This window comes from Corvus moneduloides, chromosome 25 (assembly GCF_009650955.1).
Source record: "Corvus moneduloides isolate bCorMon1 chromosome 25, bCorMon1.pri, whole genome shotgun sequence".
Classification (NCBI taxonomy): Eukaryota; Metazoa; Chordata; class Aves; order Passeriformes; family Corvidae; genus Corvus; species Corvus moneduloides.
The window spans coordinates 6,744,608-6,770,837 of record NC_045500.1 but is presented as its reverse complement, the minus strand read 5'-3'; the positions used below and the strand labels follow the sequence as shown (position 1 = coordinate 6,770,837).

Sequence of the window (26,230 nt, the reverse complement as noted above, 5' to 3'; positions counted from 1 at the left end):
ACTGGAGACAGCCAGCTAACACCAAGAGCTATAAGCAAGATCTTCAGTGAAGCCTAAAATGCAGGTACTCCTTCAACTCAGGTGACAACAGAAATGGAAAAGAGCTTGAAATTCCAGCTCTTCATTTCAGGCTTTGGCAGGGAGATGACCTAGGAAACAGCCTCAGCAGACTGAGCCGACACAGCTGTACTCTATTTCTGAGAGAGGAAAAAAACCCCATTGATCCAGGTATTGATTTGCTGCAGGAGTTTGTGTTTGTTTAGAAGTTTGCCCATGGGTCAGACCTTGTTACAAGCATCTTTCCTGGTGATGAGGTTAGAAACAGACTGTGCCAAACTCCAGTCACCTGCCTGGGGAGCAGAATGCAAGCAAGTCTGAAAGTTAAGTAGTCCCTCAGGGATGCTTCCCTCCTCCATTCCCTCGACTTTAAAAACCTTGTTGTTGGGTGGAGGAACATCACAAACAGCTGTAAGGCAGCACCAGCATTTTGAGGAGTCCAGCTAGGGTGTAAACAGGGGGGCTGAAGGCCAGGCAGTTCATCAGAGGTTTCAGACCATAAGATGGAAAGGATTTAAACAGCAGATCAATTTCAGGATTATTTTCCCGACCCCTATCTGTCAGAAAGAGCAATGGGATTTCGAGATCCCCACAGGTTTGCAATCCAGCTAGGCAAGGACTGAAAAATGACACCAACTAGGACAAAACTGAACTGACAAGTCTTGTTTCCTTCTCTCCGGCAAAACCAAAAGGGTAAGTACCAGGATCAAGTAGACATCCACTAACACAGACAATTTCCAAAAGCACTGCACACAAAAAGTTCCCGTACCGGGTCAGGTCCCCAGTATGCTCCATGTTTGGTGGAAAACAATGGTATCCACTTCAGCATCTGGCCACAGGTGCCAGCAAACTGCAGACCACTATATTCCTTTCCAAACCATTCCTCTTCTTCTTCTGTCTTGGATGGTTGCGGAGTGAATGACCACAAGTAAGTTTAAGGAAAAAGGGTGGCTCTGTCAGGCACAGTGATTCCATCAGAGAGACACTCAGGTATCGCTACAGAGCTCTCCTCTCCCCCCACCTCCTCAAGCCCACGGGCATAAGCTCTTAAGAGATGGGAAAGGAAAGAGAAGTGATGACAGGCTGAGGACTAGGCACAAGGCAGGAGATACATCCCCAGCATCCTCCTGACCTCAAAGCTCCCCTTACCGCCCACCAAACACGCAGGATCCATTACCCTCTACTAATTTCCAGTCCCAGAAATCTCCGCCAACACCAGATCCCAGTATTGCTTCTCACTTTTCCTCACCTCTTCTGTCCTGCTGCCACAATTCCTGTATGAACCGCAGATGTCTGCACACTGCAGCACTTTCACAGCCACCTCCAGCTTTACCATATAGCTGACCATCAAAGATGGCCAGCAGCCATCAGAGAAGAGGTGGGGGCACAACTACATGTGCAGAGACATACCTCTTGGGGAATAATATAGCTATTGTTCCCCTCATGTCTGCATTCCCCATGTGACATGTGGCAAAGAGGCTCAGCCTTACCAGCAACTTGTGGGTACCTTTCCCCACTGTGTTTTCAAGCCTCTTTGTCCATCTTTCAGTTCCCTTCATTTCAACAGAGCAAAATATTGTGAAGGACTTATTTTGCCTTTTAACATTTCTTAGCCCATCACATCCTTGCTAAAATAAAAAACATTAAATCAGTTTCTCCCCTTCTCCACCTTTGCTGCCTCAGAAGTATGTCCTGCGATTATGTTGTGATATGTGACAGAGGAAGCAGCAAACTAGTTCAGACCAATGTGGGTATCCTCAGCTACTGCATGGCTCACAGCAGGCAGCCAGCTGCTCACTCTCATGCAGCCCCCTTGCTGAAGTACATGGAAGCCAGAGTCAGACTGAAGAATCTGCTGTATTGTATGCAGTTGAAAGAGCAAAAATCAACATAGAAATTAAGAAAATCTGTCTCTGAAGCCAACTGGCCAATTAGCATCTGAAAACTTCTCACTGGAGGAGCCTCCTTTATTTACAGCTCAGTAAGTTTTACTTCTGTGGGGTGCCATACGCTCCAGCACCCAGTGACCCACTGGGAGCTGAGACACACATTGAGATCCCATGACTTGTCACGATCTGTCACACAGTTCAGGCTGGAACACAGGCTTGCCACAAGGAAGGAGAGAAGGAGCAGAGTGAGTACTTGGATCACACCTGCTTCACCCCCTGCGCCATCTCCTCTCCACCCTGGGGAATGGGTCACAAGGCTGCCCACAGATGGGGCTACAGAATTTGGATGCCTAGGAAGTAACAATGTGGATGCCCAAACCACAGGCCACAGCAAGAAAACCACCCCTTGGGCTCCTGTCCTCAGGATACAGGCATCGTAAGCAGCCCAACAGCACAAGGTGCCTGAAACCTGGCCAGCTGCCCATGCAGAGTGCCAGCAGAGCAGCCGAACACCCCTGGTTCCCCCTTGACAAAAGAGCATCTTTCCCCTCTACAAGATGTTGGCTATTCACACAGGAGTGTTGGCTCCCATCTTCCCAGTGGAAGAGACAACTTCAGGGCACATTTCAACCAGACCATCCCTATACCACAGCAGCCAGGAGCATTGATAAACACTTCCCCCTCCTCCCAGGCAGCATCACTGTGAGCAGAAGCAAGAAGGCAAAGCCAGGCTGCCCTCCTGCACCTTCTCTCCCTAGGCCGGTTCTGAAAATAAAAACCAGCTTCCACTTGTCCCAGCCCCAAGAGAGAATGAAGCAGAAAGAGGTTTGTTGTAAATACATGAAACTGTCGCTAAGTGAAGGAGAAAAAAAATCCAGGGGGAAGGGGGCTGGAACAAGGGAGGGGACAAAACCGCATTTTTACTTCTGGTGGCCAGCCAGCTGACTGACTCAGCCAATTTGGTCGCTTGCCATATAGATTTAAAAACAAAACCAAGCCTCAGAGAGAGGAGAGAAGGGGATTCGGATGAACGTGCTTTTTTCTTGTGTATCGAGTAAATCCTAGACCGGCCCAAGACACGTTTAGGAAAATGACTTCCCTGCCTCATTGTGCCCAGAGGTGCAGCACAGGTCTGCCGGTGCCAGTGCCAGTGCAGTGTGAGACTCCCGCTAAGGCACTTTGCTCCTGGCAAACCACTGGGTCTGAAAAAGAAGTGCAGTGAAAGCCTAAGGCTCCAGGGCTACCCTCAGAGCTGGTTTCCTCCAGCTACCTCAAGGGCTAGGGACTTCGGTCTGGGTCCCCAGGCATGTGTCACCTGCCTGATGGGTGGCATGGCCAAGGCTAAGGTGACCTGCTCCATTCAATGTGTCCCACATCTGCTGGGAAGAAAGCTGTGGAGTCTAGACTGCCTGCTGCTGCTCTTGGGCCATGGGCTACGGCTGCATTCTGTGGGCACCTCCTCACCTTTGCCTGCTCCTCACCAGAGGAATGTGCACAGGCAGTGGGAGGAGCAGGGAAGAGGTTGTTTTGAAATACCAGCTCCCATTTTATTTATCTGGCTCCCACAGTGCCCATGGCATGGTAGCCACTTGTAACGAGTGTTCTGTTCCCAAAGTACTGTACAAACAAAAACACGTGCTCCCCACACCCTTTGCAGCAACTCAACATGCTGGCATGTTCAGCACCAGACAGGCAGTGCTCACTGCTCCACGCCAACTCGGCTCTTCCATACAACTGAATGGTCACAAAATCCTATGTGAATAAGCAGTTCTTGGCAGTCTGCAGCTGCAGCAGTCATTACAAACACTAGCTGGTGAAGGAAGCCTCGTGAGCCTCCCACGCAGTGATCTCCCATAGAAACTGGCCAGCCTCCCTGGCAATTAATCCGTCGCTCACTGCAGGGAGTGCAGACAGAATAAGTTACCTAAGGAGCTGACGACAGGTAAGTGCAAAACCTGCTCCTGTTCCCATTTCAAGATAGCAGAACTGAGGCAAAGAAAAACCAAGGCCCTGTCCATAGCTGCCCTAGCCATCAGCAAGGCCAAGAAGAAAACCTTTGCCCTTTGGTTCCCAGTCCCCAGCATGGACACTAAGACAACACTGAAATGTGGTCCATCAGCAGAGCCCCACTGGCTGCATGGGGGCTCAGAACAGGGGTGCAGATGTGCACCCCGCAAGTGGGGGAAGCAGGTGCAGGATTTCCCCAGGGATTGCTGCAGCAAGGTACCCAGGGAGGTTGCTGCTGCCTGCACTGGCTCATGCAGGAAGCAGACAGACACAAGTACAGCAGCCAAGCCGGATGGGACCCGCTGCTGCAGGGTGAGGGGCACTGCTCATGAACCAGTGGCTGGAGCTCTCCCCAGCCTTCAGCCTTCCCCCAAAAGGCCTGCCTCACCTTTTAGAGGTGTTTTGGGCTTGAGTAGGAGAAGCACAATGTGGGGCTGGGGACAGGGTAGGGGAACGACAGGCAGAGGTTTGCAGTGAGCTAAAAGGGGAGATTTAATAACTGTCGGGAAAAATGGCTGCTTTATTGCAGGCAGCTTGTAAACCCTGGAGCCTGAAGGTCTGGGAGTAATTTCTCCCTCCCACGTGCTGGGCTCAGTTTGTACTGGGGGTCAGAGGCCAGTGCTTTTCCAAAGCATTCTGGGACAGATGCCAACTGGAGCAGGCTGCTCGACACCACTCCTGCAGCAGGGCCTGGGCTTTGAGCAGCAGGCTGGAGCCACTATTAACCCTTTGCAGGCTGACTTCTCCCTTCCCCCGTTCCTGGCTCCATCCTTCCAGTGCAGGGAAGACAGCTGCTGCAGGCCCACGGGGGCCACCCCACACGAGTCTGGGCTAGGGAGGCCACTGGCCTCCCAAAAGGGCCAGCTGGTGCTTCAGTGTTGCCTGGGGCCTGTGCTTAGCTCCCCGTGTGCTGGCTCAGCCTGCTCCTGACCCACTAGTGACAGAGTCCTGTGCTTGCAGGCCCAGTCCAGGAGCTGAACTCCTTGCAGAGGAAAACAAGAGCCCAGAAGGGTGACAGCCAAGCACCTGGGGAAAAGTCTTGTACCAGCCTTGGCACAGAGAGAACGGTAACTCAGGAATGCACCCAGCACCACCAGAGAAGGGAGAAGAGCCAGGTACCGCTCTCCTTGAGCCCAGCAACAGTCCCTGCAGTTCATATGCCTGCACCTGCCATGCCACTTCCCTCCGGGAAGCCTTTGGGCACACAGTCACAACCAGAGGCACTAACCGTGGCACTCACAGGAGAGAGCGCTCCTGTGGCCAGCATCCTGCTAGACCCTTGGCACCCCTTCCCTGCTCAAAGGAAGGATGTCCTCCCTAGTAATCTCCTCGGCCCTGGTGCTCCCTCTGTCTCTAATTATCAGTGCTTTCTCCTCAGGATAACATTGTGCCCAGCTGCCTTCCCCTGCACTCCTGCACTGATCTCCCGGGAGAGGCAACAATTGGCCTCACACAGCACCTTCTGCTTCTCCTCAGCATTGGGTAAACACCAGAACCTACCAGTCCTTGCTGGTGACACCCCTATTCCCCAGCGGGGGCTTTAAAGGCTGCCTGCCAGAGCCCTCTTACCTCCTTAGCTGTCTCCTCCTAGGCTCTGGGATGGGCTCTGGATGGCTGGGGGAGGCATGGCTTTGCTGTGTCACCCCTGAGTTGCAGCAGCTCTGGATCACCTGTGCAGGCAAGAGCATGACTTCCTGCAGCATTTCAGCTTCCCCTCTCAGGGATGTGCATGAGTGTTTCTGGCCTGCAGCCCAGCCCCTCTGCCCCCATCCCACTGAGTATTTGACCGCACAAAAAGAAGAGAGCTCAAATCTGTTTCTCAGTGGCATCTCTCATCTCCCTCTCAAACACATGCCTCATCCTTTCCTTGCTTCACCTCCTTCATGCTCAGCGCCACACCAACAAGGAGAAGGGGCCTGCGGCTACTGCCCAGGCAGACAGCACACCCAAGCACTCAACTTGGGTCTGGCTGCTGGATCTGCTCCAGGCTCTTTCCCTCCGTGCAGCAGCACTGGGCCCAGCTGCCACAGACTGGCACCCAGAAGTGTGCTGACAGGTGTACCAGGGCCCTTTGCCAGTGACACCACAGAGCCTTGGCCCTGATTGCCATGCAGCCCCTGGTCTCACTGCTCGCTGTCAGCCAGACACCCTGTCCCATAGCTCCCAACTCCGTGCCACATCCATCACAGGTATTCAGATGATTTTGCAGGCTCCTCCAGCAGCATTTACATGCCATCCACACAGCTCTCCCACTACCACTTCTGAGACCAGATGCAGCCATGGACCACAGCCTTACTAACTAAACAGGGGGGCCAGAACCTACTGTCAGCTGTGTGCCAAGCAATACTCCTCCACCTTACACCAAGCTTCCTCCAAGCTGCCTGGGGGGATCTGGCTGCGCCTCTGCACTCCTCCACCGCAAAGATGGTCACAGTGAAGATGATGATCCCTTCTCCCTCCAAACACAGAGTTGTGCCTTCTTGTCTAAATCACTTCAAATTGTGCTCACATCTTTCTGGATCCATGTACAAAATGGCAAATTTCCCCACTGGCTTTGTTAATCCCATCTTTCCAAGCTCCTGTTTACGTGTCCCACCTGCAATCCCTCCAGCTCCTTCTTCCAAAACTGCCTTTACAGTCAGAGCTGCTGAGTCCTCTTTCATCCTCTACCATCTCTTCTGACTAATCCATGTACCTCGGCCCTCCTTCTGGGCATTCCCTGAGATCACAGACAGGCATTGCCTTCATGCTCCCAGCTGCTGCTTCACTGGTTTCAGGAGAAAGGAGTTTGCTATGCTTCTCGTGCCCACTTCATTAAATCCTTCCGCTCCATCCCTCCCAGCTCCTCTGCTCTCCAGAGAAGTCCCCAGGCTAGAAGCACACAAGATGCAGCCAGGGCATCTTGGCAACTGTGGCTTAGGGGACTGCCTGGGCTTGGGGTAAAGATCTCTTAGGTTACTGCCACACCTTCTGGTGCAAAACACTAATACCCACAGATGGGAACCTGGTGCAGCAGCACTGAGAGACTGAACCCACAGAAATGCCACTTTGCCAGGCGCTTCCTACTGCCAAGATGGCAGGACTATCAAGCCTGGGGGTTATTCTCAGGGGACAGAAACCCACAGCCCTGTGGCTGTCTACAACCAAGGACCACATAATCCCACTACTTGGCCAGAGTAGAAAGAAACAAAGCTCCTGTCTCCTGGAAGGGGCCACATGAATACCTGCAAAAGTGAACTTTGCCTCCCTTAGCTGCACATGACACACTCAAGCCGCACACCGGTGCAAAGCATCCAGCTCTGGCACCAGGGCTGCAGTTCACAGCTGACCTTGCCACATCTGCTCCAGTCAAACGGCTCCAAGCTTTTTGCCCCAGACTTCATGCCTGCCTCAGGCACTGGCTGGAGCCCCGCCAAAGAGAGGGCTGCCTGTTTGAATCATGAGCCAGAACCCGGTAAGCATCACCTTTAATAAGCCTTTCTCCTCCATCAGGCACCCTGATTTTTTTCAGCTATGGTCTTGTGAAGCAGAAGGCTGCTTGGAGCCAAGCCAGCATGAGGGAAACCACCATTTCAAGGTCCTGCGAAGGTGCCTGTAAGAGCAGAAGGGAGCTTTGGTCGGGTGTGTGGGGGGTGATGCAAAGAGCAGGCTGTTTGCTGGGAAGCTGCTGCCGCTTGCCAGGAGGCAGTGGGGGAGGAGGCAGCAGATGTCCGCAGACAGCATTTGCTGAGAGCCTGCAGCGCTCCAGCCCAGAGAGGGGAGGAAGGCAGCGGCTGGTACCACTGCTGCTGCACTGTAATGGAACAGGACAAACACGACAGGGTCCGCCTAAAAGCTTATGTTGCTTTACCCTCTGATAACCACTACTTCAGCGATGGGAAGTGGGAGTCCTGGCACCTCAGCTGGGGTTGGAGGAAGACTTCAGGATGACTGCTGAGAGACCTCAAATGCAGGAGAAAAAACCCCTGTCATGAAAACTGCAAGACCCTTCTTGCCCTGGAAGCAGTGGCAGCTGCAAACCCCAGCACAGCTGTTGTGCTGGGGCCAAGTCTGTCTGCAGGGGCCTGGGCGAAGGCAGCGTGCCACAGCCCATGAGCTGCCTTTATTCCTGGCATATGCAACAGCTGGACACTCAGAGTGAGAGCCCAGACAAGTGCCTAAGGGTGGATGCACAGCAGAAAGAGGAAGAGAGACCAGCTCTGGCTGCAGCCTCCCCCTTTGAGCACTGGAGCCAAATGGGGACACTCCTTTTGCCCCTCCTCTCTTTGCAAATGGAGGACACTGAACAAGACCACCAGCGCCACGGCAGTCAGCCCGTGAGCCCAATCCCAGCCACACTGCTTTTGTTGCAAGCCTGAGTTGCCAGTGACGCTCCAAGTCAGCCCACGTGGTTCTCATTTCCTGCCTCTGGGCAGGGGATGTTGGCTTTCTCCCCATCCCACAGCAGTGAGGCTGACCAGAGGAGCTCTACAACCAGCAGCTACCTTGCAACCATCCCTCTCCCATGGGTTTTGTCCTGAACCCGAGATGTGGTCAGCCGAGCAGCATTGGGTCTGACAAGTCATACAATGATGGGAAGTAGCACCTTAGATAATTGGTCCCTTGGCACTGGGACCCCCGAGGGCAGTGGCAGGTCCCGGGCAAGGCATCCTACCATCAGAGAGGATCCTGACCATCACCAGTGACCACAAGACTCTCACTCAATCACTGCCCAGACTGTTCAACGGGATCTGAAGACCCCCAGAAAAATTGGCAATTGCCCATTTCAGACTGAGAGGAACTGACTTCACCCAGAGGGTTATCTTTGACTCATTAAGCAATACCATCCACAGGCTTGTTCAGATCAAATCAAGCAGTTCCTGGGTTCTTCCTGCAGCATACTGAGATGCAGTCTGGCACTTGGGGTCCACTTGAGTCCTTTTAAAATAAAAATTAATTGATATGCAAATCAGACCTGGCATTAGACTAGTCTACTGGCCAAGGGCGAAGCACAGATTCCTTACTGTTTCAATGCTACAATCCCAACTCCCCCACACCCCTCCTCCTTTCCGAGTCCAGGGTGAGCCATTAGCCAGCCACAGCTCACCAGAGCAGGGAGGACCCCGCGCACCTTGTGTGCAAAGGAGAGCCTGGATGCTCCTCTTGAGCCAAGTCCCAGCTTTGCCTTATCCCCTCCCTGATCATCAGCACATCATGTCTGGCAGAAGCACTGCTGGGCTCTCACCTCACGCTGAGCCACTTGCACATGATCTGAGTTGAAGTACGGGTACATCAATATCTGTGCCCATTGGGGAGGCAAGAAAGTAGCACGAGAAGTAGGAGCCTGACTTCCTGGAGTGTTTGCTATTGGGATTCTTCTGTCAGCTTCCAAGAAAGATCAATTCTTTGCATACCCCTGGTAGCTTTTCTGAAAACACTGCAAACAGCCACCATAGCCCCAGCCACTGGACCACACACAGACAGAAACAGCCACAGATCAAACAGTGAAAGAGCAGCCACCCAATATGCTCAGGACCAGGTCTTGGAGGAAGGACAATGCCAAAACACGGCATTACTCTTGGATATGCTCACCTCTTCTCTCTCCGCTTCCAACTAACTAACCACCAGCCATAGTTACCCTCTTCTGCAGTATTGTTTCAACCCGAGGCTGGGCAAAGCAATTAACTTCTCCATCTGGTTGCAGTGAGATGAATATAAATGTCATCACCCAGACAGGAATCAGCAGCCCTGAGCGACGTCAACATTGTCCCTTTCCAGTGAAAGAGCTCAGAACATGGCACTGCCAGCATCAACCTCAGAAACAGAAATCCCAGGGTAGTTAGTTTGCTTCACTGGTGTTAAACCTACCCACTGTGGACCTCCATGGGCCCCTCCAAGGGCCTCTAGGCTGCTACTTGGAGTTCTGGGGAAAGGACTTATCAATGGTAGCCTATTATTGCAACAGCATCAGAAAAATGCCTGGGGCTCTTACAGTATGGTGAAAAAAAAAGGAAGACCAAACCCTACTAATATAAGGAATACATTTTAATCCAACTAGGACTTTGTGAAATTGCTTTTGATTAAAAAGCATAATAAACTAAATTATAAACATTTGCCACCAGTAGCTAAGTCTCCGAATATTCTGAAATCGCAAGGTGGGGTGAGAAGCAACTGCTTACAGGTAAGGTCCTGACCACACAAGCAGGTGGAAAAATCACTTTTCTCACTAAAATAACACATCAGGGCTAAAATTATATCAAGATATTTGCAAATGGCTGGACACTTCTTCGCTGAAGCTCTGCTTTAGGCAAAGCACCTCTTTTTTTATCAACAAGATGTTTGCAATTTCAACTCATGAAACTGACTTTTTGGTTTTGGGTTTTGGAGCGGCTTTTATTTGCTTTGGTGGTTTTTTTGGTTTTGGTTTTTTTTTTAAGAGAATGAGGAGGAAAAAACTCACATTGCATTCTCCAAAGGAGGTGGGCAGTCTAGGCAGATCATTACTGAACCTCTGACCTGTGGAAATGTTTTGGGAGGAGAGGTGCTACAGACTGAAGCACAGCCATGCCCCTGCACTTATCTGTGCTCCCTTTGGGTTTGTACTGTTCTGACGGCAAACAGGACAAGCACAGCTTGGTCTTTTCTTTCACAATGTCAAGTTCACATGAAACAGGATTCCCCACTGAAAATTAGGAAACTAATTAAAGAGTACAAAAACCATCCACTTCAGCCATTCTAAACCATATATATGCAGATGGCATCACAGAAATAAATAACAATAAAGTATTTAACTATTTTTTCAGTAGCGTCTCCAGCAGCTTCCCACACATTTTGAGCTCTGAGAACGAGCTGGGACGGAGAAGCTCATCACTGCGAGAAGCCAACAGGAGGGCCACTCTCAAAATTCCCAGCAGCAGAGTGAAGGTGCTTGGCCTCTCCTGTCGAATGTACTCTCAGCTTCTGTGCATGAGCCCCGAGAAAGGTAAGGGGATATATCACTCATTTCTCAGGTGGAGGAGGGGACACAGCCATGAGGAGGTGCTTTTTCTCCTGTCCAAAATAGCAGAAAGCAGAGGATGGGTAGAGCGATGAAAAAAGGGAGAGTAGGGCACAATTCTGGTGCTTGCATCCCACTCTTAGGGCTACCAGGCCTGCACAGGCTGCCAAATCAAATAGCTATCCAGAGCCACACTCCTGACAAGTGTAACGGGCAAAGCCCTCAAAGCAGGACCAGTGTGAGGCGCCTTCCACCTAGAGCAAGCACTGCCCATGTCTGATGCTCATCCACAACGACTGGCAGCAGCTGATGCCTATGGATCACACAGAAACCTCGACCCCTCCCACTGGAGAAGTTCCACAACTCCCCAGGCTGCTGTGTTTTTACAGGCTCCAACCAAGAACCCCATCCCAGTCTCCACAGATACGTTTTCACCATTGGAAAGGGATCTGGAACACTGGGAGGGTATGCAAGGAGGATGGCAAGGACCAGCCTGTACCCTCAGTGCCTCTCCAGACAGAAGTACTTGTTGAGAGATCTATGACATCACTGGTGGGCTCTCCTGAAGGAAACCAGACAAATGCAAGGGCAGACTTTCAGCACCTCACCAAGGGGGAGTTTACCCAAAACAGAGGGCTCTTGCTCCCTTCTCAGCACCATCTTACAAAGGGAAGGCAAGCAAGTCACCATTTATTTTGGGTCCCAGTTTCTCCTTCTGTAACATGGTTTCTCATCCAAAGGGAGAAATGACACAAGACTATCCCTCCAGGGTAAAAACATCGTGCTGGCAGCACCTGCATTCATACACCCCTATACTCACAACACTCTGCCTGGGCGCTGTGCTATCCCCTGATAAGGAAACCACCAGCACAGCACCCGGTGGCAATCCTTCCCCCGAGCCTTGGGGACCGACATGCAGCACGTCCACGTGGCCTGCGACCACAGTAGAAATAAAACCATTGCCATTCAGAAAAAGCATAATTAGTGAAAATTAAACAGCCAGTGGCTATGCTGGCAGCTAGAGGAAAGACACAGACCACCACCTCCCTGCAGCAAAGGAGTCACTGCTTCCTGTGTCCATAGTGCATCCACCAAGTGCCCTGCAGGTCTCGCCCCCACTGTGCCCACTACAGGAAGATCACAGAGTCCGCTCACCCTGATCACTAGAAAGTGTATGTACCGCCACATACAAAATCCTTCCTGTCTTCTCTTCCAAACTCATCTCACCCTCTCTCAACTGGGACCCCCTCATAAAAGTAAGAAGAGACAGGCCTTTCCTGGCATTTCCTTTTTCTGAAAAGGCTGTAAAATTTTCCAAGCATAGCCAAAGCCAGAGCAAAGTTTGTCAGGAGCTCAGCTCGTTAGGCGGCTGCTCAAGGAGCCCCGCGGGAGGCGCAGGCTGCATAATTCAAAACATCTTGGACCTTGGAAAAGAAAATAGAAACCAGGCTGTGAGAATGAGGGGGGCAGCTCCAGCTCCAGTGTAACCCCTGCTCTGGGAGCGCCCCATCTGCAGAGCTCAAGCGGAGCCACGGCCCCAGCAGAGGTGCTGTGGCCAGCCCAAGTGGAGCTGGCACCAGGCGGAGGAAATTCCAAGCCTGTTGCTTCTGGCAGCCACACCGGGCCCTGGCTAGAACCTCGGCAACCTGGAAACCGGCTACTCAGCAATTTTCTTGCCATCCAGAGGACTTGGTCTGAACCACAGTTTCACTTCCCCCTCCCTGCCCAAGAGGCAGGGAACACCAGAGGCAAAGAAACATTTGCTCAAAAGCTGTCATGACCAAAGCCCCCCCAAAACCACTCTGCTCTGGGAGGACAGTCTGGAGCTGCTGCTATCACCCCCACCCCCCCATTGCATGTGGGGGCGGACAAAACAGAGGAAACTTGCTTGGACCAGCCCTAGGTCTCCCCGATTCCTTTTGCTCTTTGCCAGAGGAAAGTTCAAACAAGGCTGCACAGAGGCAGGACACAGGCAGCTTTCAGCCCAGCCTAACTGCCATGCTTGAGGCTTGCCTGTGGCCGGACCTGCTCCGTTCAGGCCCTGTCTGGCCCAATCCTCTGCTACAGATCAGTGCTGGAACAAATCCTGCCAAGGAAGTGGTGAAAGCTCCAGTGCTGCAGGGGTTTCCACAGCCTTGGCCAGCTTGATGTTGAGAAGAGTTGACCAGAGATGCAGCCTTTCTGCTCAGTTACTACCCTTCAGAGCTCCCCATCCAGTTCTTCCCCACCCTGAGCAGGAAGACCTACAGTGTGGGTTGTTGGGACCCTTGCTTTTTATAAGCCACCTTTTTATAAACCAGCATTCTCTCCCAGCTGCAGCCTTTCCAGAGGCCTGAAGCCCAGCATGGCAACAGAATGAAGCAACACTGGAGCCCCTGCCCATCTGAAGGGGAGTACAGCTATTCATTGATACACAGCTATTTAGCAGGATCTTTCTGCCAAAGAGCATATTATGATTTTATTTTTCTATTAGGAAGACTGCAATTATCCAGAGTCCCTGCCTGCAGAACCAGGCAACTGATGCAGAACTGATCAGACAGGTACCATGCCCTGGGTGCCAAATCAAGGAAGACCATTCATGAAGCAAAGTTTAGCGGGGGATACACTGCAAGCAGAGAGAAACAGGACCCTTAACGTAAACCCTTAAGACAAAGGTGGGTATGGCCCTCCAAACAAAGGCACAGCATTCTTGGAGAGCAGCATTTCTTTGCAGGGTGAACACTGGACAAGGACCACGGTGCTCCCTGGAGTATCAGAAGCTCCACTCAGTAGCCAAGGACACAGTTTGCAACTTGGCTGTAATCACACAAGCCATAGCTTTCTAGCTTCAGCTGGGCAAATCCTGCTGGAAAACTCAAAGATGCACCGAGCACTGAAGATACCTCAAGAGAGGAGCTCCTGACCTCAGAGGAGTAGAAAACCCTGCTTATGCCTTGAATAGGAGGCTGAGACCCAGAGAGCAGCAGAGTAGGAGTGTTGAGCAGGAGTTGGGAATCCTGGCTTCTGTCCCTAGCTCTGCCACATATTCCCTTCCTGTCTTTGGTTAAGTCACTTCCTTTCACTTTTCCTCCCAGCCTTTATTTTGGAGGTAAAAAAAAGAAAGCCCTTGCTTCTGCAGAGTGCTTAAAACCTCTTCTGTCCTGTGACAGGGCAGAAGATTGCTGTGGCCAGAGGCTGCAAGACACCCAGCGTGCAGAAGCCACGCTGCTCGCACAAACCCCAGCGGAGCCTGGCATTTCCTGTGCTTACATTTTGAGAAGCAGAGAGTCTGTAAACAGGCAGTGCCACAGAGCATCTTCTACACAAACCATATCCTGGCCCACTGCTCTTCTCAGCCACAGGAGCAGGAGCTGAGCAAGGAAAAGGAAAGCTGCTCAGCTGACCTATGACAGAAAGAGCAGTGCAACTGAAACACACCATTGCTCTGGACAGCACACCTTGCAAGGAGGTGGCTGTCAAACCAGTAACAGCAAGGATGGGGAAGATCCAGCAATATCAGGGTTAAAAGGAAAAAAAACCACTGCAAAAAACCAACCCAACCAGCACCCTGAAGAGGCACAATGATGCAGACGGGCCTGAGGAGCACAGCTTTCCTGCTCCCTAGCAGATCCATCCTGTGGCCTCCCACATACTTTGGGAAGAAAGAAGACGAGTAGGCATAGGCAGGAACAAGGAGCACTCTGTGGTTTTGCTCAGTATTTCAGTCCATCTCTCACTTAGGAGGAGCTCTGCTTCGCTTTCCAAGTCTCGCCCTCTCTGGCACAGATCACAAACCTGGCTTCTGGCCCAGGACTTGGCTCCAGCAGCGCTCATCACCAAACAGGGTGACGCCCCACCTCTGGGCACACTGCATAGTGCAGTCCTAAAGCCATCTTGAGGCTATTACCCCAGCATCAGAAGAGGCTCCCCATTATCCCCCAGCTGGGGTTCCAGGCATCCCGAGTCGCAGCTGAAAAACCCAACACCCAAACACAGCTCCAGTTCTTTGGGGGAAAAAAAAACCCAGCATCAAAGTGCTGTTTTCTCTAGTGGCTCCAGCTGAAGCTGCCAGACAAGCTGCCCACATTGGGGAAGTCCTGTCTCCCAAAGATGCCCAGGCATAGCTTGCATGTTCCTCTGTCTGGAGCTGCCCAGAACGATGCAGCAGGATGATGCCAAGTGAAGGCACTGTCCTCCCATCACAGGCAGTGGAAAAGGGGCTGGAAACCACTGCCTGATGCACCCATCTGACAATTCAGCAAGGATACCAGGACACAGGGAAGCCACTTGTGCTCAGACACCAGACCACCTCTTCATAAAGGGCTGAACACTGTGCCCAACATGGATACACACACACAGCGAGAGGAGAACAGATTCCTGCTTCTCTCTTCAGGGTACTGCAGCCCATCATCCTCACACTGCTTTCTCCAGTGCAGGGCTGTAGCTGCCATCAAGGCAACCCTGTCCATTTTGGAGTCGTATTGTCTTAGATGCTCCGATCCAATGCTTTGGAAGAAGAGCAGCAGGAGCATCAGGTCCAGGCTCAAGTAAGCAGGACTTGGAGCCAGTCAGGATGCCCAACAGCAGCACACCCACTTCCAAGGCTTGGTACAGGCTTCGGATAGCCATGCCAAGACGAGCCATGCTCCATCTTCCTGCCACACCATGGCCCAGGCTGCCCTGGGGACCAGCAAGCACTGATCTGCCGGCCAAGGATGCAGGGAGCGAGCAGGACTCCTGACAAGCTGCCCCTTCACAGCATGGCTTTCTCTTAAATCAGAAGCAGGTGCCAGTTAGAACTAACTGCCTCCTCTACACTAGATCCTGCTGAGTATAACCCTGTGGCAACTGCAAGTGCCATCATGAACTGGTCCCAGTTAGAACAAAATCTGTCACCCTCTCCACCTTTGAGTTTCATGGAAGATCAGGTAGGAAGAAAACAAAACCAGTTCCCAGGAAGGGTCTGGTGCTAAGTAGATGACCTGCAATAGCCACCAGGGAAGAAGGAAGGGTGCCTCTCCTCCATGCCAAGCAGTTTGACTGGTGCTGCCTCCCCGGGAGAGGCTGATGAAGTGCAAGATACAGCAACAGAAACCATGCCCACCAATCTCCAGTAACAGTTCCTGGGTACCTTCCACTCAGGGCTGCCAGGGGCAGTGAAGAAAGGAAGCCAAACCAAAACAGCTAAGACCGGCCCATTGGAAATCAGCACACAACTTCAAAACAGAAGTCAAAAAGAATTGAGGAATATCACTGTGGCCATCCTCACGATCTGCACCACACAGAGCTGCTGAAGATGCACAACTGAGAAGCAAAGCCACCACAACACTTCCTAGGCCCCTCACTCCAGGACGGGGAGTTTCAGCACTGTGAGAAACCTCATAGGGTAGCTAAATCTCATGGAGAACAACTACACAAAGTCAGAATCCGCAACTCCCGCCACCCTCTGGAAACACAGGACCACACATGAGATCACCAGAAAATGCATTTGCCAGTCAACATCTTCCTGGGAGGAAAGGAGAGCTGACTGACACCAAGTCCTGACCAGCATTAAGATTCTGATTTTCCAGAAGAGTTGTGTTGGCAATCCTCCTTGCACTTCTCTGATACAGCTTAAATAACACTGACAAAATATTGCTGCATCTGTACATCATATCACTATGATATCTCTACCCTGCATTATATTATATATCCATGCATCTACATACCACATTTCCTGTTAAAAATGTCAAAAGTAGTCAAACACAGCACAAGTCTCCTAGGTGCCCTCTCTCCCATGCCCCCCCTCACCCCCCCCCATTCCTCTGTCCAGGGCACTAGCATGATGCTGGGTCTCTGCCAAAAGAGCAACAGCGAGGAAAATGACATTTTCAGAGTAAGCTCTGGGCTTCTGCCTGGCAAAGGCTGTTGGGGGACAGCTGACATCCCTGGGAGGAGGCAGTGACAGAAGCTCAGGAGCAGGCTCACAGGTGGAACAGACCGCTGATGCATTCTCAGCCAGGAACAGCAAACTTGTGCTTTTCCACAGGGGACTTATTCTCCCAGAAGAGACCAGCTTGAGAGATCTGTCGGTCAGGGTATTTAAAACTGGATGGAGCCCTAAGGAATTAAGAGCTAGAGGCTAGCCTGTGCCATCTCCAGGAAATGACTAGACCTGAGCAGATTAAAACCCATTACAGCAGCACATCTGGACATCTGAGGAATACAGACACATCCTCGAGTGCTTTGACCGGTAAGAACTTTCCCTCCTAGCAGCAGCAGGGCAAAGAAGCAAGGGTTATCCTGATGCCAGTTCTGAACTGGACACTGTACTGACAAGAGACGGGGCTGAAAGAGACAGAAAACAATCCCAGGACCCATCTTGGGACTCTGAAACCAGCTGAAGATGACCAGAGTAACAAAGAGCAACATCTCCACAGCAGTAAGAAACAGCCACTGGTTGGGACACAGCTGATGCTCCCCACAGAGAACCAAGAGCCTCCTCTACAGCTACCCCTCCTTTCCACATCCCTCCACACAGCAAGCGCTGCCAGAAGGGAAAGCACTCACAGTGTTCAGCAGGAGAGAACAGCAGTGGAGAAAAGAAAAACCGAAGTTTTTTTCTCTCCAAAACAGCAAGTATGGAGGGCACGATGCCAGCTGGGTTGACAACTCGATAGAAAAGTCAAAGGCTGAGTTGAGCTCGGACCTCAGAAACTCCAGACCAGTATGAGCAAAGTCCACAGCTTGCAAGCCGGAGTTAGCCTGGAACTAAAGTGCAACTCCAGCACATCCTTGGCAGCTGCCCTGGAGCAGCACAGCCCAGTGAACTTGCTATGTCCAGCTTTGTGATGGCCAGTTGCTTCATGCAGCTATCTGTCCCCTCTGTCACACAGTGGCCAGAGAGCCACCTTCCAACAGCAACACAGTGAAATGAAAAAGGGCTTTAAAGTACAAAACACAACTCTTTTACTTTCTTCAGCTGAACAACTGTGGTTTCTAGTTTTTTAAGCAGGCTTTTCTTTAATTGCTGCCTGTTTATTTCTTTCCGGTGGTGGGGATCTGGAAAGAGAAAACGGACTTTCAAGGGCAGGGAGACATAGTAACACCTACAACACTGCACCGCAGAAAACACCATGAAATGGATTTTCTAGGTAATGAAGATGCAGGTCAGGGTGGTAATGAGCAACCAATCCCATCTACTCTGCTAAAATGGCAACACACACATTAAAAAACAAACAAAAAGGTTCTTCACCACTTAGGTTATGAATGCTCTGGAAAAAGTCCCAATGGAGCAGACAGCTGTTGTAGAGACAGCACACTGATACGCTCATCTTTCCACCAAGGAGAATCAGGCAACAACATCGACTTGGACATTTCTGCACTAGTACCAGCCTTGGGTGTGTATTACATACCCACGTGTGGTGGCAGCCAGCATTACCACAGCCACCAGAGTCAAAGGAGGTCTTGATTCAGCACCAACACAGCCTTGCCAAGTGACCTTGGGCAAATCACTTCCTTGGTGACTCACTGTTCTTATCCCTCCTGCCACCAAAGTAGCAAAGCAAGGCACACACACAACCCCTGTATGTGACTGATGGATGGAAGGAGCGGCGTGTCATTACTGCGTGCCTGGCATGAAACTGCATTTGGGCAGGGTAATGAGTGGTACCCACATCCGCAGAACAGATCCTGCAGGTCAAGAGTGCGCAGCTAGGGCTCCTGTAGCATCACTCCACAGCCAAAGGTGCGTGGTTGTCCTCTGCGCTACGCCATCGGCAGCCCTTTGCCTGGCAGAGCCAGGACAAAACCGTATGCTGCCGCAGCCTGACACCCTGTCAAACGGAGCTGCCCCCGAGGCGTGCAGACGCCGCCGCACACAACAACACAACAGCCTGCCCTGTCATGTAACATTACTTATGTGTTCAGATATGCATCCTTCTCGCATTTCTATTCCAGCAAGTGGTTGCTAGCAGAGCGGGGCTGGAACAAGTTCACCACCTGCTAAAGACACGTCCCTAATACAATGCAGGGGAGGTTTTGTTACATCGGTTCCTCTCTGTGCACAAGGTATTTCTCTCATTTTCCTTCCAAGCCGACAACATGCCTGATTTATCTCAACAGGGAACCGAAGTCTATCGAGTAGAACACCGCAAAGAGAGGGGAGAGTCTCCCCTGATAGTTAGGATGGGCTCTGACAGGAGTATTTGTTTAAACCCCACGCGAAACGTGGCAAATTCCAATCCTCCGTGGGGCTTTAACAGCACCAGTAACGTCTTGCAAAATCCAGACCAGCTCCGGTAAAACCAGACGCAACCCGAGTAAGTTCTTTGCACCTAGAGAAAAGCCCCAGTCGAGGCACTTTTGTCCTCGAGGAATCGCCCGCGGCCGCAGCAGCAATGGGTGACAAGGACCTGGGAAGAGCGATCCCCGAGACGTGAGAGCGAATCGGGAAGGGTCCGGCGGACTAGGGGCAATGTCCAAGGCAAGCAGGGACACTGACAGCTCATCCCCAGCCGGCCGGACTCGGCGGGTAGGCCGAGCCGAGGCCGGCGCCGTCCCCCAGTCAAGTTATCGCCGCCCCCGGGAGCGGTGGTACGGCGGCTGGCCCGGAGTCTCCGGCTCGGACGGCGGCCGCCGGCTGCCCTTCCGTCCGGATGACAGCCCCGAGGCGGGCCCGGCTGCGCGGGGTAAGGGGTCGGTGCGGGGCCGGCGTGAAGCCCCGGCTCCCCCCCGGGGCGGAACAATGGGACGGCGGCTGCCCGGGCCCGGCGGGGCACTCACCTCGGCAGCGGCGGCGGAGCGGCTCAGGGTAGGCCAGGCGAGCCCGCCGGGGCGGCGCGGCGCGGCTCCGCGGGCTGCTGGGGGCCGGCCAGCGGCGCGGGGCCGGCGGCGCGGGCCGCGCTCATGGCTCGGCCGCCCGCCGCAGGGCGCGGGGTCGGGGCCGCTGCCGGCGGCGCCCCCCGCCCCGCCGCGCCGCTCCTTCCGCCGACCGAGCCGGCGGCTCCAGCCCGCGCCCGCCGGCGGGGGTGGACGTCCGGCCGCGGCGAGCCCCGGCTGCCCGCCCGGCCCCGGGCCCGGGCCGCGGACGGCTTCCCCGCGCTGCGGCGGGCGGCCGGGCGCGGGCGGCGGGGAGCGGAGCCGGCGGGCGCGGCGGCCCGGGCGCGGGCGGGGGCGCCGTGGCGAGGGCGAGGCGCTGCGGGCCGAGTGCTCCTTTCTCCGCCGGAGCCTGAATAATCATTTGGAGAAACAGGATCATTCACTTTCCTCCGAGCCGGAGCCCGGCGCTGCCCTGTCAAAATAAAAGCCCCGCGCGCCGATTAACCGCTTCCTGGTCGCGGGCGCCCCGCCGGCCGCCCAGCGACGCCGCCGGGGACCGGGATCGGCACCGCCGCCCGTCCCGGGCCTCCCGCGGCGAGCGGCCGGCGCCCTGCGAGTGGCCATCCAGGTGTCGCACACCCACGCGTCTCACAGACATGTACGCGATGGCACACGGGTCCCAGCACCGCCGGGACCTGCAGAACTGCATCCCAGTCCTCCCCGCGATAGCACGGGGGCTGCTCCTGCTGAACATCCTTCTGCCCTTTATCATCCGAAACACCGGCCCGCAAAGCCACCCGTTCTGCTCGGACCGACACCCCGCGTGTCCTTCTCTCGAGCCTCACTGTGGCGGGGAGGTCCCACACCTGATCCCCTCTTTGTCGCATCTCCCAGAGCCTGTGCGGAGTTGGACTTCGATGATCCTTGTGGGTCACTTCGAACTCAGGATATTTTGTAATTCTACGCACGAGGCACAAGGACTGGCTCCAGCACTTGAGAAGAGCAGCATGTTACTATTTTTACCAACAAGTTTTCCAGGCATTAACCACCCTCCTGCCCTGAACAACAGACTCCACGGACGGGAGTCGCACAGTGCACACGCATACCAGGCTGTGGAGGCAGCCTGCCCGCTCTTGGGCGATGCCACCAGCATCCTAACCAGGACGTGCCACCTTCCTGCCTGAAGCGCACCAACCGCCCAGGGGTGGGGCTGGGAGGAGAGGGCTGGAGGCAGGGACCACTTGGCAGCATCCCCAGAGTTGCAGAGCTCAAGGTGATGTGGGGACAAGCAATCCAGCTCCACTGACGGGAGGCGGCGGCCTCGGTTGAAAATTAACACAGACTCGCCCCTCTGCTCACACCAGCAGCGTCCGCACCGGGGCGGAGGAGCCGGCCTGCCTGGGACCGGCGGCGGGGGGACAGCGATGAGAGACGGGGGTGGGGGCGGCACCCCCAAAACCGGGGACGGCGCGCGGCAGCGCCCCCTGCCGGGGCGCGGGGACATCTCCCGGCGGGGCGGGGCAGCGAGCGCTCGTCCCGCCCCGCGTGGGCGCGTCCCGGCACCGGCAGCCGCGGGGCTCTGCTCCCCACGGGCAGGCGAGGGGGGCTGGCGGCGAGACCCCGAACGTCCCCGTTCCCCACGGGCAGGTGAGGGGATGCGGCGGAGCCCTCCCGTTCCCCGCGGGCAGACGGTGCTGCGGCGAGGCCCAGCGAAGAGCAACGGCGGCGGCCGCCGCCGAAGGAGGGAGAGAGAAGCGCCGGCTGCTTCCAACACCAGCTGGAAGGACGCGACATCAGTCTTTGCAGGCGCCTCTTTGGCACCTGGCACAGGGTGGCTTCGCCCGTTTGCAGAAGTGCCTGTGGAAAGCACCCGAGGCCGAAGTAGACAGAAGGGGCGGGTTGCGGATGTTCCGGGTTTTACCTCGGAGGGCCGCAGTCTGCACCAGTGGGCAGGCACTGGGAGCCCCTTTGCATCGAGCATCGTTTGCTTACACTAGCCACCCAAGAGAAGTATACCCCTCCAGGGGAGTGCTGTGGCCATATATCTCCCTGCCTCTCTGGTGAGCTCCCAAATGCCTCATCAGCAAGCAGTGACATATTTTTTCACACTTTCATCCTTCCCAGTAGCAGCACTGGGCTCACGTCCCTGCAGACAGCATGCACAGGTGCAGTGGGTTAAAAATGGTGCCCAGCCGCCACTATCTGGCATGACAGCTCAGTGCCAGAGGCAAACAGGTAGCTCCTTCAGCCAGGTGTGGTACACAGGGGACACATGGAACCACCTGTCCTCCAGGTCCTCTGGCTGCCTCTCTTCCCGCTCCTTCCCTGCAACCTTCTGGGCTTTCTACATTACAGCCCTTCACATCTCTCCCAGCCCGTGCACATGCAAGTGGCAAAGCAAGACTGGGAAAGGTCAGCAAGAGGACCAGTCGCTGCTGATTCAGCACTGAGCCTCTGCCTTTAATTAACATCTGCCGGGCTAGCTACCCTGCCTGCACTTGATGGCAACTTCCAGTCTCCCCCCTGCCCTCCTCTATCATTATGCCCACGCTAGGAGAGACAGATAGGGGAGGAGATGGTGAAGCAGATTCCTTGGAGTTCCTGAAAGCCTTTCTCTGCCAAAGCCACGACCACCACGACAGCAGGTCATCCCAGGAGCTGCCTGGTACACCTCAGCAAGCCTCAGCCAAGATGCCCAGACTTGGCTGTTACATGTTCCTCCCTTGCATGGGGTTTTCCTGCCTTTGAACTACAAAACTTACACACAACATACAAAACTAGTCTCCCAAACTAGTTAAGGACCAAGAGGGAGCCATCTGTGACAGTGACTCCAGCCTTCCCTGGGAAGAATTGGGACTGACCACCTACAAGCTCCTGACACATTCTACCTTTGTGGGATGCAGAGAATACAGGGCAACAGGGTCAGAAGGATTGGCCTTGTCCTGTCGTGTTTTGCCGACAAGGACGTGTGGAGTAGATGGGAGCCCGTCCTAAGCTATGTCCAAGGCTCTGCGACTTGTTCATTCCCATTGACTCTCCAGAACACCAGCCCTAAGCTCAGACCTTCACAAGACCCCTGTGGGCAAGGCCCTCATTACATTTAGGAATATGATTAATTAGGTCCAATTAACTATACTGGAATTAATTATGTGACTCACATTTAGCTGGAGCTGCCTCTTTGTGAAGCATTTCCCCAGTGGATCACTCCAGCAGATCCCCAGCAGAGACACCAGAGGTAGAAGAGTCCAGACGAACTGTGCTGAAGGAAACGAGTCTGAGGCTGCGAAATGCCTGTTTTGGGAGTAGCTCTCTGTTTTGCTGATCCACGTAGCTATGGAGCAGGGAGCTGGTGGCAGTCCAGCATTAAATCCACAGAACCTGGCACACAAATTCATCCTGTATTCTCCCACAGAAAGGCAATGGTCCAGCAAGAAGATGGAAGAGGCTATGTTGCTACCGCTGAGATAGACTCAGGCCTAAAAACATCTCTTCATCACTTACCATGCTCCTCTCAGTCCTGCCCATCCCTATGCAGAGTCGTGGCCAGAGTGTCCTCTTCTTCTGCTCAGACACTGGCACAGATTCTATCCCACAGTCTCATGAGTCCTTGATGTGCCTCATCTCCCTTGGACTGCATTGCAAGGTCTCCATCCCACTTCTGTTTTGATGGTACCACAAAGCCATTGCTCAGAGAAAATGGAAAAAAGCCAGCCTAGGAGAGGCCCCAGGTCTGTACCCAATCCTGCAGCCAGCTGGGAAAGAATGGGTTCTCCTCATTTCATGCTCACTGGAGTTTGAGCAGGGCAGGCCACTGCAAGGAGCCTGCACTACCTTTGCCACCTCTGCAGCTGCCTAGGCAGCCTGTGCCATTGTCTAGATGGACCTGGACAGAATCAGGAGTGCCCAGTTCGGCTGCTTCTTTTAAACAGGATCACCTTTCCTTATAAACCATCACATCTCCAGCAGAGCAAGACTGTTTACCCACTGCAGTCAAAAGAGACGTAGAAGATCAAAGACAACACATGAAGCAATGCAGCCAGCCAGCCAGCCAGAGTCTCCTGCTTAGCATCCTCATGCTAGAGCTGGGCACTGGCCCCCTCCATACGCTGGGATTTTCCTTTGCTGCAGTCCTAAAGGCAAAACACAGCCTGTGCTGAGGTACTGAGGGAGAATTTAATCACACTGAGACATCCTCTTTCCCAATGAAAATATGCTGCTGCAGCTACAGCATGGCTGACAGACCATCATCTAGCAAAGACAAACTCCTGACATGGTTCCAGGATCACAAAGACACCAAGACTCAGCATCCGGGATGCCTTGCTATTGCTGCAATGCCTGATGCACTCCTGATGCCTGCATGGGTGCAGGCAGAATGCAGTTCTTCAAGTCTTCTTCCCGTCTTGTTACTCCTGTACACCCTGAAAGCCAGCCTTATCCTCCCAACACCTCAGATGCTCACTACAGCCCTAGGGAAATCATTTCAGGTCTACATAGTCCTGATGTTGCTAGAATCCTGGCATGGGATATGAGCTTCACTCCTACCACAAGTGCCCGGCCTCAGATGGCCTTTGCTGCAAGCTCTCGATGTATTTGGGCTGCTCTGCGTGGGGCCCTGGCTTGGCTGTCCCTGGTCTTGGGAGACTGCTGCCGTCCAGGGCAGGCCCTGCCAATCAGCAAACCGAGAAAAGGCTGAGCTTTACTGGAGCCGGAGCTACGAGGGAACTTCTGCCCCTGCCAACCGGTAGGGCCAGGAGACCCAGAGCCCACCGGGCAGTCTGCGGGGCCGGGCACCGCGCCCGCTGGCGGCGCCTGCAGAGGGGGCCTGAAGGGTTAAATCATTTGGCGAGGCCACCAGCGTGATAAATGCAGCCATCGGCGGAGCCAGCGCCTCCCACCGCCCCCGGGGTCGGGCTGGCGGGAGCGGGCGGGTGGCGGCGGCGGGGACTCTTATCCTGATACGGCGCCTTCCGCCGAGCGCGGATCTGGAAACACCGAGCGGCGGGACTGGCTCCGCGGCCGCGGCGCTTGGCGACACAAAGCACGCAGAGCCCTCGCCCAAAAACCGGGCGGGAGGGAGCCGGGGGCAGGCGGGGGGGCGGGGGTCTCCGCAGGGATGCGGGGCTTGCCGCCGCCGGCGGGATCTCCCATCCCGGGGCATCCCGGCCGGCCACGCAGGCAGAAGTAGCCTCCAAGGGCAGCGCGGGATTCCGCGCCTGCTGGAACAGGCCGGCGGCTCCCGGAGCTCCGTGTCCGCTCCGGCAGCCCGCCCGCGGCCGCTGACCGGGGCCGTGCGCCGCCCCGGTCCCTGCCTGGCACGGCGGGAGCGCCGGGCAGCCTCGGCGTGCACAGCACACACCGTGCTCACGTGCGCAGGCAAACGCACATCGCACACGGGCAAATCATCACGCAGATGTGCCCGGAATGGGTGTTGGCAACTGTGCCGGGACAGACACACGTTCTGCAGGCACGCACAAGCATGTGCAACCACAAAAGCAGGAACGGAGCACGGCACATGGGCGCCAGCCCTAGAGCTGCGCGGTAGAGCAAGCAGCGTGTGGTGCATCGTACCAGGGGATAAGGACATAGTCAAGGGAGGTGCAAGAACAGCTTTTGCTGTCACTGCTACTACAGTCTTACAGTAAGGCTGAACTAGAAACAGAGCAATCCCTCCCTTTGATTTATTTACTCAGTGCTTTTATCTCCAGAGGATGCCTGGAAGCTTGGTCACTGCAAAATGTGCAAGCCTGTGCCAACGAGTTGCAGAGCAGAGATCAGGAGAGTTTTCAGAAAGATCATAGGCCTGATACAAATTCAATTTTATAGAATGTCTCCATTAGTATTTGGGGTCACTTGAAATCACCATTCTGTAAACTGGGTCATAACAGGAAAAGTTAGCAAGGTGCTGCCTTGTGCCATCTGCCAGCATGACAAGGACTTATTTTGGTGGTAGCTTGGACTACCACTTGAGAGCCCCATTATTCCCACATACAGTCTCTGTTCCTAAGACAGTCATATGCATCTTGGCGTGTGCAATGCCTCAACCACACAAATCTCTAGCTTGGGGAAGAACCTCTCCCACAGCATCTCAGGGACAGACCTGTTTTGCAGGGAAGCAGGGCGTATGCCCTGGCACAAAGGGCTGACACAGCCCGATTCACCTGCATCAACACTCAGCTGCCTGGCTAGGCCCATGTGCCCTGCATGTTCCAGCAAGGGTGACCATCTGAGTGAAGCCACAGGCTCTACCTGTGTGTTCAGGCTCTGTTTCGTAGGTTTTCACCCAGCCCTGTTTAATCTGTACCTCTGTCTCCTGAAACATGTGTGCATTTACACAGGTCTGATGGTACTCCCAGGCCAAAAGTGCTGAGCACCTCGTCCAAATGCCGCGAGGACTACAGAATTTGGGACAAGAAAAAGGTCCTTCTTGACCTTGACAAGGTCAAGACCACCCCACTCCTGAGCAGCTACTTATTACTCGCAATTCTATTCAGTGTCCTCCCATGCTCCAGATATCTCTACCTTC

General features: G+C 54.0%; 1 protein-coding gene across 1 annotated transcript in view; it reads right to left on the bottom strand.

The window, feature by feature from the left end:
• Window positions 1–19,747, bottom strand: part of BCL9L (BCL9 like) — a 46,018-nt gene extending 26,271 nt beyond the window's left edge. Inside the window, exon 1 of the mRNA XM_032133613.1 lies at window positions 19,672–19,747. The gene's annotated coding sequence lies outside the window, so the exon portion shown is untranslated. The remainder of the gene's footprint in view (window positions 1–19,671) is intronic.
• Window positions 19,748–26,230: the final 6,483 nt, after the last annotated feature.